The sequence below is a fragment of the Sus scrofa genome, chromosome 10 (genome assembly GCF_000003025.6).
Source record: "Sus scrofa isolate TJ Tabasco breed Duroc chromosome 10, Sscrofa11.1, whole genome shotgun sequence".
In the NCBI taxonomy this organism is placed as follows: Eukaryota; Metazoa; Chordata; class Mammalia; order Artiodactyla; family Suidae; genus Sus; species Sus scrofa.
Window position 1 is genome coordinate 6649343 of NC_010452.4, and position 13845 is coordinate 6663187.

The 13845-nt window shown below is 40.8% G+C and overlaps 1 protein-coding gene across 1 annotated transcript in view; it reads right to left on the reverse strand.

The window, feature by feature from the left end:
• USH2A (usherin) overlaps positions 1-13391 on the reverse strand; it is an 837143-nt gene extending 823752 nt beyond the window's left edge. The window contains 2 exon segments of the mRNA XM_021064292.1: positions 13033-13195; positions 13300-13391. The gene's annotated coding sequence lies outside the window, so the exon portion shown is untranslated.

A 13845-nucleotide genomic window follows, 5' to 3' on the forward strand; every position in this document is an offset into this window, starting at 1 on the left:
TCAAGGGTTGGGGATCCAGCGTTGCCATGAGCTGTGGTGTAGGTCACAGACACAGCTCGGATCTGGCATTGCTGTGGCTCTGGCCTAGGCTGGTGGCAATGGCTCTGATTGGACCCGTGGCCTGGGAACCTCCATATGCCGTGCGTGTGGCCCTAAAAAGGCAAAAAAAAAAGTTGTTTTTATGTAAATCAGCTATAATGGAAAAAATAGCAATTATACAATAAACTTAGCAGAAAAAAGTTGTTTTTAGCAAAATTAATAAACTTAATAAACTTGACCCAATCAACATACAGAGTACTGTGGTCAATGATAGAATTGATAATTTCAAATACACATACAATATTTACCAACATTTTTCATGTTTGGCTATGAAGAAATTCTCAGTTTTAAGAGAATCAAGCAAATCGGAGCACTAACAACTACAATGAAATTGTATTTAGAAATGAAGTAATATGTTTTGAGATTATTCGAGATAAATCACAGCATGGATATTATAAAGTATTTTGAGTTTCCATACCAATTTAAATTTATTTTGTTCTAGTTCTGTGAAAAACATTGGTAATTTGATAGGGATTGCATTGAATCTGTAGTTTGCCTTAATTGTATAGTCATCTTGGCAATTCTGATTCTCCCAATGTAAGAACATTGTCTATCTTTCTCTTTGTATCCTCCTCAGTTTCTTTGTATCATCTTTAATTTCTTTCAACCACGTCTTAAGAGTTTTCAGAGTACAAGCCTTCTGCCTCCTTAGGTGGTTTATTCCTAGATATTATATTCTTTTTGATGGTAAGTGGAATGCTCTCAATTTCTCTTTCCATCTTTAATTGTTAGTGTATAGGAATGCTGGAGATTTCTATGTATAATTTTGTATCTTTCCACTTTACAAAATTCATTGATAGAAAATCCTAAAGATGCTACCAGAAACTGTTGTTTACAGATGACGTGATATTCAACAGTTTTACTTCTTTTCCAATTTGGATTCTTTTTATTTTTCTTCTGATTGCCATAGCTAGGACTTCAAACCTATGTGAATAAAAGGGCTGAGAGTGGACATCCTTGTCTTGTTCCTGATCTTACACAAAATTATTTCAGCTTTTCAGCATTGACAATGATGTTAACTGTGGATGTGTCATGTAAGGCCTTTATTATTTTGAGGTAGGTTAAGTTTAGGTTCTCTTACACCATACACATAAACTCAAAATCCATTGAAGACCTAAATGTAAGAGCAGGTACTATAAAACTCTAGAGGAAAACATAGGCAGAACACTGTTTTGATATAAATCAAGTAATATCCTTTGGGTTCAACCTCCTGGAGTAATTAAAATAAAACCAAAAATAAACCAAGGGGAGTGTAGTAAGCTTAAAAGCTTTTTCCCAGCCAATGAAATCATAAAAAAAAAGACAAGACCATTCACAGTATGGGAGAAAATCTTTGCAAACAAAGCAATTGACAAAGGATTCATCAACAAAATACACAAATATCCCATACAGCTTTAGATTAAAAAACCAAATCACCAAATTAAAAAAATAGAAGATGTAAAGAGACATTTCTCCAAAGACGACAAGAGAGCTGGCCAAAAAAACCTATGAAAAGATGTTCAACATCACTTTTTAGTTGTGCAATGTAAATCATAACTACAATGAGGTATCGCCTCACACTGGTCAGAATAGCCATCATCCAAAAATCTACAAAAAAATAAATGCTTCAGAGAGTTTGGAGAAATGGGAAAGGTCTTACACTGTTGGTTGGAATGTAAACTGGAGAAGCATGGAGATTCCTTTTAAAAAAAAACTAAAAATAGAGTTTACCACATAATCCAGCAATCTCACTCCAGGGCATCTATTCAGAGAAAACCATAATTTGAAAAGATACATGCACCCCAGTGTTCATTGCAGTATTATTCCCAATAGCCAAAACATGGAAAAAAACAAGACACCATAAAACTCCTAAAGAGAACACAGGCAAAACATTCTGACATCAACTGTGTGTTTTCTTAGGTCTCCCAAGGCAACAGAAATAAAAGCAAAAATAAACAAATGGTTCCTAATCAAACTTACAAGCTTTTGCATGGCAAAGGAAACCATTTAAAAAAAAAAAAAAAAAAAAAAACCTACATAATGGAAGAAAACAGTTTCAAGCAGTGCAACCAACAAGGGCTTAATCTCTAAAATATACAACTTCTACATTTCAACAGCAAAAAAAAAAAAAAAAACCCAATTGGAAAATGGGCAGGAGACCTGAATAAATATTTCTCTAAAGATAAATATATGGCCAATATGCACATAAAAAAAAAATGGTCAACACTTATTAGAGAAATGCAAATCAAAACTACAATGAGGTATCACCTCGTATCAGTCGGAAGAGCCAACATTAACAAGTCGACAAGTAACAAATGTTGGAGAGGATATGGAGAAAAGGGAACCCTCCTTCACTGTTGGTGGGAATGTAAATTGGTACAACCACCATGGAAAACAGTATGGAGGTACCTCAGAAATCTAAGTATAGGACCACCGTATGATCCAGCAATCCCACTCCTGGGCATATATCTGGACAAACATTCATTGAAAAAGATACATGCACCCCTATGTTCACTGCAGTGCTATCATAATAGCCAAGGCAAGGAAACAACGCAAATGTCCATTGACGGATGAATGGATTAAGAAAATGTGGTACATTTATACAATGTGATATTATTCATCCAAAAAAAGACAAACTAATGCCACTTGCAGCAACATGGTTGGAACTAGAGACTCTCATACTAAGTGAAGTCAGTCAGAAGACAAATACCATATATCACTTATATCTGGAATCCAATATATGGCACAAAGGAACCTATCTACAGAAAAGAAATTCATGGACATGGAGTACAGATTTGTGGTTGTCAAGGGGGAGGGGGAGGAAGTAGAATGGACTGGGAGTTTGGCGTAGCATATGCAAACCACTGCATATGGAGAAAATAAGCAATGAGATCCTGCTGTAGAGCACAGAGAACTCTATCCAGTCACTTGTGATGGAACATGAGGGAGGATAAGGTGAGAAAAAGAATCTATGTGTATGCATATATATATGTATGTATATATGCCTGAGTCACTTTGCTCTACAGCCGAAATTGACAGAACATTGTAAATCAACTATAAAAAAACATAAAATCTTAAAAACATGCATACACAGGAGTTCCCATCGTGGCGCAGTGGTTAATGAATCCAACTAGGAACCATGAGTTGCAGGTTCGATCCCTGGCCTTGCTCAGTGGGTTAAGGATCCAGCGTTGCCATGAGCTCTGGTGTAGGTTGCAGACGCGGCTCGGATTGCACGTTGCTGTGGCTCTGGCATAGGCTGGTGGCTACAGCTCTGATTCGACCAACCCCTAGCCTGGGAACCTCCATATGCCATGGGAGCGGCCCTAGAAAAGGCAAAAAAAAGGCACACACACAACAACAACAACAACAACAACAAGGAAGCAACCTAAATAAATGTCCCTCACCAGAGAAATGGATAAACAAGATGTGGTACATATATGTAATGGAATGTTAGCCAGAAAATGAAATAATGCCATTAGCAGTAACACAGATGGATCTACAAATTACTATACTAAGTGAGGTCAGACACAGAAAGACCAACATCATATAAGATTGCTAATATATGGAATCTGATAAAAAATGATACAAAAGAACTTATTCACAAAACACAAAGAGACACAAAGATTTCAAAACCAAACTTAAGTTTACCCTAAGGGGAAGCAATGAGGGGAGGGATAGATTGGTAGGCTGGGATTAACCTATACACACCACTGTATATAAAATAGGTAAGTAGCAAGGACCTACTCTACAGCACAGGGAAATCTGCTCAATACTCTCTAATAACCTATATTGGGAAAGAATCTGAAAAGGAATGGATATACGTACATGTGTAACAGATTCACTTTGCTGTACAGCTAAAACTAACACATTTTAAGTTGACCATGCTACAATAAAATTTTAAAAATAAATTTTAGAAAATATTTGAGATTAATAATTACAATAAGACACTGAACTCTCCTTAAAAGGACATGAAGAGCCTAAATGAATATATGCTAAGAAGAGATTAAAAGTCAATTACTTGGAGTTCCCGTGGTGGCTCAGTGATTAACGAATCTGACTAGGAACCATGAGGTTGCAGGTTCGATCCCTGGCCTCGCTCAGTGGGTTAAGTATCTGGTGTTGCCATGAGCTGTGGTGTAGGTCGCAGACACAGCTCGGATTGCACGTTGCTGTGGCTCTGGCGTAGGCCAGCGGCTACAGCTCTGATTCGACCCCTAGCCTGGGAACCTCCATATGCCATGGGAGCGGCCCTAGAAAAGGCAAAAAGAAAAAAAAAAAAAAAAAGTCAATCACTTACAGTAATCTCAGGCAATTGGAAGAAAATAAATTGAACCTCTTCCCCCAAAGGAAAAAGGAAATAAACCAATGAGTACAAATCAATACAAAGCATATTATACAAAAGAGAAAAACCAAGACAAGCAAAAGTCTTTTCTTTGAAAAGACCAATAAAATTGGTAGTTGATGGACTGTGAGAAAAATGAAAGAATCAGAATTTACCAATATCAAATTGATACCCTGCAAAGCCTTGAAGATACCAAAAGGGAAACAAAGTGACATTATGAGTATCTTTATGCCAATAAGTTTGGGAAATTAAGCAGATAATTATTGGAAAAAGAAATTTGTATCAAAAAGTTCATGCTTCTGTATAAAGAAAGTGACTCTATAGTTGAAAATATTCCCATAAATAACTCTCCATACATAGATGAATTTGCCAGGAAATTCCTCCATCTACCTAAGATTACCATCATTATTACATAAATTTTTCCATAGACTAAAGAAAGAGAGAACATTTTCCAAATTATATTTTTATGAGGCTAAAAATCTTTATATATATATATATATATATATTGCAAAGAAACTTTGCACGCCAATCTCTCTCCCAGTGTGCAGCAATCTGGAAAAATACTAGCATGCATAATCTCAAGTATAAATGAAATACAAAACATCAGAGCCAAGTTGAATTTATTTCCAAAGTGCAATTAACTTAATAAAAGAAATTTCAGGTGATCAAGAGACATAGATAAACCATTTGATAAAATTTTAATGTCCATTCTTTTTTCTTTTTTTTTTTTTTTGGTCTTTTTACCATTTCTTGGGCTGCTCCCATAGCACATGGAGGTTCCAGGCTAGGCGTCTAATCAGAGCTGCAGCCGCCGGCCTACACCACAGCCACAGCAACGCAGGATCCGAGCCGCATCTGCCACCTACACCACAGCTCACGGCAACGACGGATCCCCAACCCACTGGGCAAGGCCAGGGATCGAACCCGAAACCTCATGGTTCCCAGTCAGACTCGTTAACCACTGAGCCACTGACGGGAACTCCTTAATGTCCATTTTTGATTTAAAAAAGCAAAAGTCTTAGCTAGAAATAAAAGGGAATTTCTTGATCCATTAAGAATACCAATGCCCACCCCCAAAAAGCACTGTAGCAGATTCTACTAATAGTATGTAAGTTTCATTGTCATCATCTCTGTATTTCATTAAACTCAAAATCTAGGCCAGCACAAAAAGGCAAATGAAAGAAATAAATGGTATAAATGTAGGAAAGGAAGCAATACACCGTCAGTGCTTATAGACGCTAATGAATCTGGAAAATCCAAAAGATTTATCATCAACTGTTAATAATAAGTTTAGCATAATTGCTGGTTAAAATATCAAGACAGAAATCAATTACATTTTTATATAACAGCATGAAATTAAAATTTTAAATTTTAAAAATCATTAAGTAGCTTCAACAAACAATTTTAGTGAAAGAGAAAGGCATGAAATTTTATTTTGATAAATACATCAAATTGAGAGCTAGACCATGTTCATGAATTTAAAGACTCACTTTTATGAAGATGTCATTTTCCCACAAACTGAGCACAAATCCAATGTACTCCCTGTGACAATCCCAGCAAGGTTAATTATAAATCAACATAATTATAAAATTTATATGACACAGGATAAACAACAGTCGAGACAACATGAAAGAGAAGAGTCGAAGAAACAAAAAGGTAGAGAAGGCAAAGCACAGAAACACTACTGGACACGACGATATAACACAGCTGCAGTAGAGTGTGTTGGGGGTGAAAATAGACAAACACACCAAAGGAAACAGAATAGAGACCCTAGAAACATGGTCATAAATACATAGACATTTCATTTATGAAAATATTGCACTTCAAAATGGTAGGAAAGGTTATTTTTGTTTTTTAAATCAATGATTCTGGCTCAACTTGCTCTAATATGAAAGAAAAAAAACTGCTTTTCTTCTGTTTCTTTTCATAAAAAGAAATTTCCAATTTTCATATATCACTAAGACGGTAAAAGACAAGTCACAGGCTGGGATAAAACATTTTCTGTATCTGATAAACAACAATTATCCAGAAAACACCTACACATTAATGAGAAAGACACAATACAGAAAAATTGGTTAAAAATACTTGAACAAGTTTTTCTAAGAAGTCAAATGTATGAATAAACATTCATGCTCAACTCCTTCATAATCAGAGAATTTAAAATCAGCAGTAACAAAGCATCTCTACCCAAATGGATAAAACTTAAAGACGTAACCACAAATGCACAAATATATAGTATAGTCAGAAATATTCTATACTGCAATTCTAATCCAAGGTTTTAACTCAACAGACATGTGCACGTGTTTACCAAAAGGCCTGTATTTACAAGAATTCGAATTTTCAAAGCAGTGCTTTAACAGCTAAAACCAACTATACAAATGGCTATCAATGGAACGGATCAATAATAAATTGCTCAATATTCATACTATAAAACTGTACACAGCATTGAGAATGAACCGTCTAAATTATATGTAATGACATGTTTGAATCTCACACACATGACACTGAGGAACAGAGCCATCCATAAAAGAGGATATGATATAGATTACATTTCCATAAAATTCAAAAACAGGCAGGACTAATCTATCACAAGCGAAGTCAATAGAGTGTTTTTCCTTGGAGCAGGTGACGCCTAAACGGAGGCAGTGCTAAGGTGGTGGGAGGGGAAGGTGGTGGGGGAAAGAGGATGCTTTTAAAGGTCTAAGAATGTTCTGTTTCTAGATTTTTGATGCTGATTACAGAGTATGCTCAACCTGTCCAAAGCATACTTATGATTGGTCTGCTTTGCACAGAGGGTATAATTCAATAAAAGATGAATAAAAGGAACAAGTTGATCAGACAGCATCGGGGTTTCAGTAGGCAAGCTTAATCCATGGACCTTTCTTATTTCTAATACTTAGGGATTATTCACACTGTCTTATTTTCCTCCATTTCTGCCTTTATGCCTTTAGAACAAGTTTCCTAGTCCATTTTCTTATTCTCCCTAGTGAAAATTACATGTTTGTTTTCTTATGATCATTTTCTTATGATTATCAATCTTCCTCCATATTATTTTTCTTAAAATGTGTCATCCGAATTTCTACCTTTTACTTAAGAGCGTCACCCATGTCAGCATAGTTTTTCTTCCATTTCTTCTCTCCTCACCTGTCACGTAGACATCATTTGGAATTTTAGTTCCAAATTTTTTTTAAATTAATAGTGGGAGTTCCCCTTGTGGTGCTGTAGAAATGAACCAAACTAGCATCCATGAGAATGCGGGTTGGGGTTGGGGATCTGGCTGTGGTGTAGGTCACAGCTGAGGCTTGGATCTTGTGTTGCTGTGGCTGTGGTGTAGGCCAGCAGCTGTAGCTCCGATTCAACCTCGAGCCCGGGAACTTGCATATGCTGCAGATGTGGCCCCAGAAAGCAGTAAAATAAAATTAAGAGTCAACATTGACCTGAACATATCTACTATTTTACCACCCTACCTCCCTGTTTCTTCTCACATTCCATTTCTACCTGCTACATTTATTTTCTTCTCTCTGAGGCAATTTTTTCTTTCATGGAATATCTATAAATTATCAATTTCTGATTCTTGCATAGTAGAAAATGACTTTATTATATTTGCATTATTTTAGAATTTTTGCTGCTTGGCAGTTCACCTTTTCAATCTGAAAATGCTTATTCTGCCTTAGAAATGATCTTCTGTTTGTATTACTGATGTTCTCTTTCCATCATCTCCACCTTAGACAAACTGTTGAATCTAATACATATCCTGCATATTTTATACTTATTTCTCCTCCTCTATTGTGCTCATCTTCTAGCTATGTCCATTGGGCTGATCTAGCCAGATTTTACGCTTTGTATTTCAACCGTAAAGTTTAAGTTCTCTGACTTTGGTTCATCTGTTCAAGGGTTCCTCGTTTTGCTCTATGGATCTTTATTCCGAAGTTACGTTATAGCACAAACTCTGCTAGAAACTTTTTTACTCTTGCAAATGGTGAGTTTTCCTCCACTGTTTTGATGAGTCCTGAATATGCAGTTTTTTATAGTAGAAACTGTCCATTGGACAAAAATCGTCCATGAAACTGTCATTCAGCGGTTTGTATTTGGTAACCTGACTGAAAAGATTTGGAACTTAAGGCTACACTTTGTATTCCTGCATATTTAGATTTAAAAAAAAGAAATATCTTAGTTTCTAGTTTTATGACTGCAGTGTCCCCTGTTCTTCCCAAACTAACCATCCTCTGAGTGAATGCACTGACTTCCAGTCTGTCTGTCTCAAGCTGTCAAATCTCACCTCTATCTCTGGGGCCTCTCCCTGGCCTCAAGGAAGGTGTGGGGGACGGAGGGACCCTGTGAGAGTCAACCTAATAGTGCAGCCAGAAGTCCCCAGCCCATGGACTGCCCCTCTGCCCCATCCTGCTCCCAGGTGCTACTTCTACCTTTGGTGGCATTAAGGATCCCTTTAGCTTTCAACTAGGATTTACTCCTTCCATCTGGAACCATTTACTTACCATCTCTATTTTCCTCCTCACTCTTGGCTGAGTTTTCTCCGTTTTGTTTACTGTGGTTATGGAATTGCTTTTCAGTCCCCTTAGTAGCATGCTTGGGGGTGGTGGAGGCACTATAGCATGAGCTTAGTCATTCATTTTGAATCCTACATCCAAAAAGATGCTTTAACATAGCTTTCCAACTTGTCAAAGTTAGGACTAAAGAAGGTCTTTGACCTGTACTCTGAAAAGTCTAAGACACTGATGAAGGAAATTGATATGACACCAACAATCGGAAAGATACACCATGCTCTTGGATTGGAAGCATCAATACTGTCAAAATGACTACCAAGGTCATCTACAGATTTAGTGCAATCCTGTCAAACTACAAACAGCATTTTTCACACAACTAGAACGAATTTTTTTTTAATTTGTTTGGAAACACAAAAGACCCCAAATAACCAAAGCAATCTTAAACACAGAGCTGGAACAATCAGGCCCCCCACCTTCAGACTTTACTACAAAATTACCATCATCAAAACAGCATGGTACTGGCACAAAAACAAATATAGATCAGTGGAACAAAATAGAAAGCCCAGAAATAAACCCTCACACTATAATCAATTAATCAATGACAAAAGAGGCAAGAATATACAATGGAGAAAAGACAGTCTAACAAGTGGTGATGGAAAAAAAACTAGGCAGTTACATGTAAAAGAATGAAATTAGAGGAGTTCCCATGTGGCTCAGTGGTTAACAAATCCAACTAGGAACCATGAGATTGCAGGTTCAATCCCTGGCCTTGCTCGGTGGGTTAAGAATCAGATGTTTCAGAGTTCCCGTCGTGGCGCAGTGGTTACGAATCCGACTAGGAACCATGAGGTTGCGGTTCGGTCCTGCCTTGCTCAGTGGGTTAACGATCTGGCGTTGCGTGAGCTGTGGTGTAGGTCGCAGACGCAGCTCGGATCCTGCGTTGCTGTGGCTCTGGCGTAGGCCGGTGGCTACAGCTCCGATTCAACCCTAGCCTGGAACTCCATATGCCGGGAGCGCCAAGAAATAGCAACAACAACAACAACAAAAGACAAAAGACAAAAAAAAAAAAAAAAAAAAAGAATCAGATGTTTCTGTGAGCTGTGGTGTAGGCTGCAGACACAGCTCTGATCCCACGTTGCTGTGGCTCTGGTATAGGCCAGTGGCTACAGCTCTGGTTAGACCCCTAGCCTGGGAACCTCCGTATGCCACAGGAACGGCCCTAAAAAAGGCAAAAAGACAAAAAATAAAAATAAATAAAAAGCATGAAATTAGAACATTCTCTGACACCATGTACAAAATGAACTCAAAATGGATTAAAGACCTAAATGTAAGGCCAGATAGTCTTAGAGGAAATGATAAGGCATCCTCTGTATTGTTTGCATATCCCCAACCTTCTCTCTCACTCCTATCCTCTTTCACTAAAGACACTCTCCCTAAATCACTGATCTAGAAGAGGTCAAGACTGCCTCTTACTGTCAGTCCCGTTTCTCCATGTTCAACATCTACCCGAGTTAGTAATGTTGCCTCTTCCTACATTTGAAACAATTCTCTTCACCTGACTTCCTCATACCTTCAGCTGTCTTCACATGAATCCTTTTTACATCATTGGGCTTTTTCTCCCAACTTCTCAAGCATTTTTCCCCTTCGAGTGCCTACCTGTAAATTAAAATTACCTGGGGTCCTTTCTACAGCCACACTGATGGTATATGCAGGTTCCCAGGCTAGAGGTTGAATCAGAGCTCCAGCCTACACCACAGCCACAACAACACAAGATCTGAGCTGCATCTACAACCTATGTCTCATGGTACTGGCCCAAAAAAGAGAACTATGCATCAGTGGAATAAGATAGAAAGCCCAGAAATAAACTCTCACACCTATGGTCAATTAGGTGTGAGGGTTTATTTCACCAAAGCTGGATCCTTAACCCACTGAGCCAGGTCAGGGAATGAACCTGCATCATCACAGAAAAACTGTCAGGCCCCTAACCCACTGAGCCACAAGGGTGATCTTGGAGAGACAGCAGTGAGTGGTGGCTTGGAGCAAGATTTTCATTTTCTGCTCACGACTTGAATCTGGGCAGCCTGGATGAAAACCAGGGGTCCTAGCCACTGGACTGGCTAGAGGCTAAAGGTAGAATTACCCTGATTCTTACTCCTGTTGAAAGCAAGCATGTTTCAAGGAGGCCAAGCCCGAAAACAGGTGTCAAGTGTATTGTGAGAGTCACAGTACCACACGTGGGAGAGCTCGCGGAGAAGGGGTTTATTGGCGGCAGAAGCAAAGCAGGAACAGGCACCCTGAAGAGCGGTGCGGGCGAGAGCGAGCCCCTCAAAGAGCAGCGCGCTGGGGAAGGGATTCGCGTCCCTTCTGCAGGACCGTTCTTCCGGCCCGTGTTGACCTTTAGCCAACCATCTCCTTGTAATTCGCACACCCGACTGGACACAGGACCCTCCTCGACATGCGGGCGCCTCTTTTGACAAAGGTGGATTCCAGAGCAAAGGATGCCGGGTGGGATCAGGACTTACTGTGGCCTGGCGCCCCCTCCCTTTCTGACGCCTAGCAGTCTTACTGCGCATGTGTAATTGGGAGCCCTCCTTGACCACTGGAGTGGGGTCACTTGCTTAGGTGGAAAAATCAAACAAGACCTAAAAAGACACATACGTCTTATCAAACAGACCCATCCTAATGGATGAGTTCTGGAGTTCCCGTCGAGGCACAGCGCAAACAAATCCAACCAGGAACCATGAGGTTGCAGGTTTGATCCCTGGCCTTGCTCCACGGGTTAAGGATCCGGCATTGCCGTGAGCTGTGCTGTAGGTTGCAGACGCAGTTTGGAACTGGCCTTGCTGTAGCTCCGGAGTAGGCTGGCAGCAACAACTCCAATTAGACCCCTAGCCTGGGGACCTCCATGTGCCGTGAGGGAGGCCCTAAAAAGAAACAAAAAAAAAAAAAAAAAAGGATGCGTTCCCAAAGATAGAGACAGCCCCAAGGCCACAGACTACATGGCTCAATAAAATGACCTCTGTCTATAAAAAACCAGCATCCCCCTGCGGTGGGGGAGCCCGAGTCTGCGCTCCCCACCACTCTGTCAGTCACCAAACTCCTCTTGCAATGCCACTGCTCTAGCCTCTGCCCCCTAACAATCTTCTCTCTACTTCAGCAGAGCTCAGCTCCTTCAACTAACTTTTCCCTTGAAGTTCAAAGGGAAACAAGACCCACCTGTTCTCAGCCCAGGGGCCCATCTACCTCCTACCTCAAGGGAACTCCACCTGGGCACTGAAGCTGTTGCCCACCCCAGACCAATTAAATCAGAATCTCTTGGAGGTGGAGCCCAGGTACAAACAATTTTTTAAAGTTCCAGAGGTGATTCTAATGAAAGGCTTGGATTGGCCATTCACAGGTTGTCCAGAAGCCAGTGATTTTTATATGCATAAGCATCGCCTAGAGTGAGTTCTTAAAAAGGCAATTCCTCGAGGACTGCTTGCCAGGTATTCCGACTCAGTCGAATTTGGATGGGATCTGTAAATTTGCGTTTTTAACAAGAGCCCAGATGATTCTCACCAAGTGTGACTACAACGCATTTTAAGAATTTTCACCTGTTCCCTCTTAGCAGGCTTTCTAAATTGCCTCCAATTCCCTGCTGCATGTCAGGGTCACCTGAAACTTACCACGTCTACAATAAGACGTATTCCCCACTCCCCACCGTCCTTCTCAAATCCCATTGCTCCTCCTATATTGTTGATTTCTGCCAGTGACATCTGGATCTACTGCGTCCAAGCAGAAATCTTGGAGCCAGCATCTTTCTCTTCCTAATTCTTCCCATCACATGGATGAACACAACCCCTTGATTCTACGGAAGGAATCGCTCTAAAAACCTCTTCTTCCGCCTCACTCCATTATCCCGACTTTTCCTGAAACGGATGCTCCTTTCTGACTCTTTTCTCTTCTTTGGCTACGTGGTTGCCAAATGAACGTTTTATTGATAAAATACACACTAGAAACGAATGACGGAACATTCAGGGAAGCCCTGGTACTGCGAGACAGTGTTCTACGCATTAGGCCGGTGGGGTGGCGTTACTTCTCACGTCCGCGCTTTGCGTGTCTTACCTGCATTTTACAGGTGAAGGGCGAACGAGAGGTCACTCGCCGAGGTGTCCATCCCTCAGAAGCAGCAGAGCCAGGCTGCAGGTCCAGGTACCTGTGCCCTTCATCACCCCACTCTACTGACGCCTGGTTACGCTCTTCTCCATCAGGAATACCCTGGTTTCCTCTAAAGGGCGAGCAAAACACAGCAAAGACGCTTCAGCGCAGCCCCACACACAAGTCGCTGCGCATCCCTTCCGCCTCCCAGCCCCTCTCCTCCTCCTTTATCACCTGCCAGGCCTGTGAGCCTTGTCACTGCTCAGCAGCAGAGCCTAGCGGTGTTTGGGTCCTGGGGCAACACCGAAAGGCAGGGCGCAGACATCTTCCCGAATGGAGGGGGCGGGGGGGGGAAAGGCTACTATTTATAGGGGGAGCTGACTTCCGGTTGGTGCATCAGTTGCCAGGGAAACCAGCAGCTGGGGGAAGGCGGGGGTAGAGCACAGAGGCAGTTACTGATTAAGCCCTGTCATTAAGAGATTGGAGAGTCCTGAGAGCGCAAGTGGAGCGGGGCCTGGGGGAGCAGGGGCTGCGCAGAGAGCATGAGACCAGCCCTCCTGAGGGGCCTGACCACACGCGCCCCAGCCCTTCTTCGTTCTGGCTCTGGCGCGGGTCACACCGTTTTCATCCTCACCACGTCCTCTCAGGCTCCACATCTGCTCTGCTTATCTTGCTTCTCTGCAACTTCTTCCCACCCTCCATCTGATCAGGAAATGCTGAACCATCCTTTCAAAAATAATTTCAAATATTACTGATTCTCTAAAAAATGTTGCAGATGCT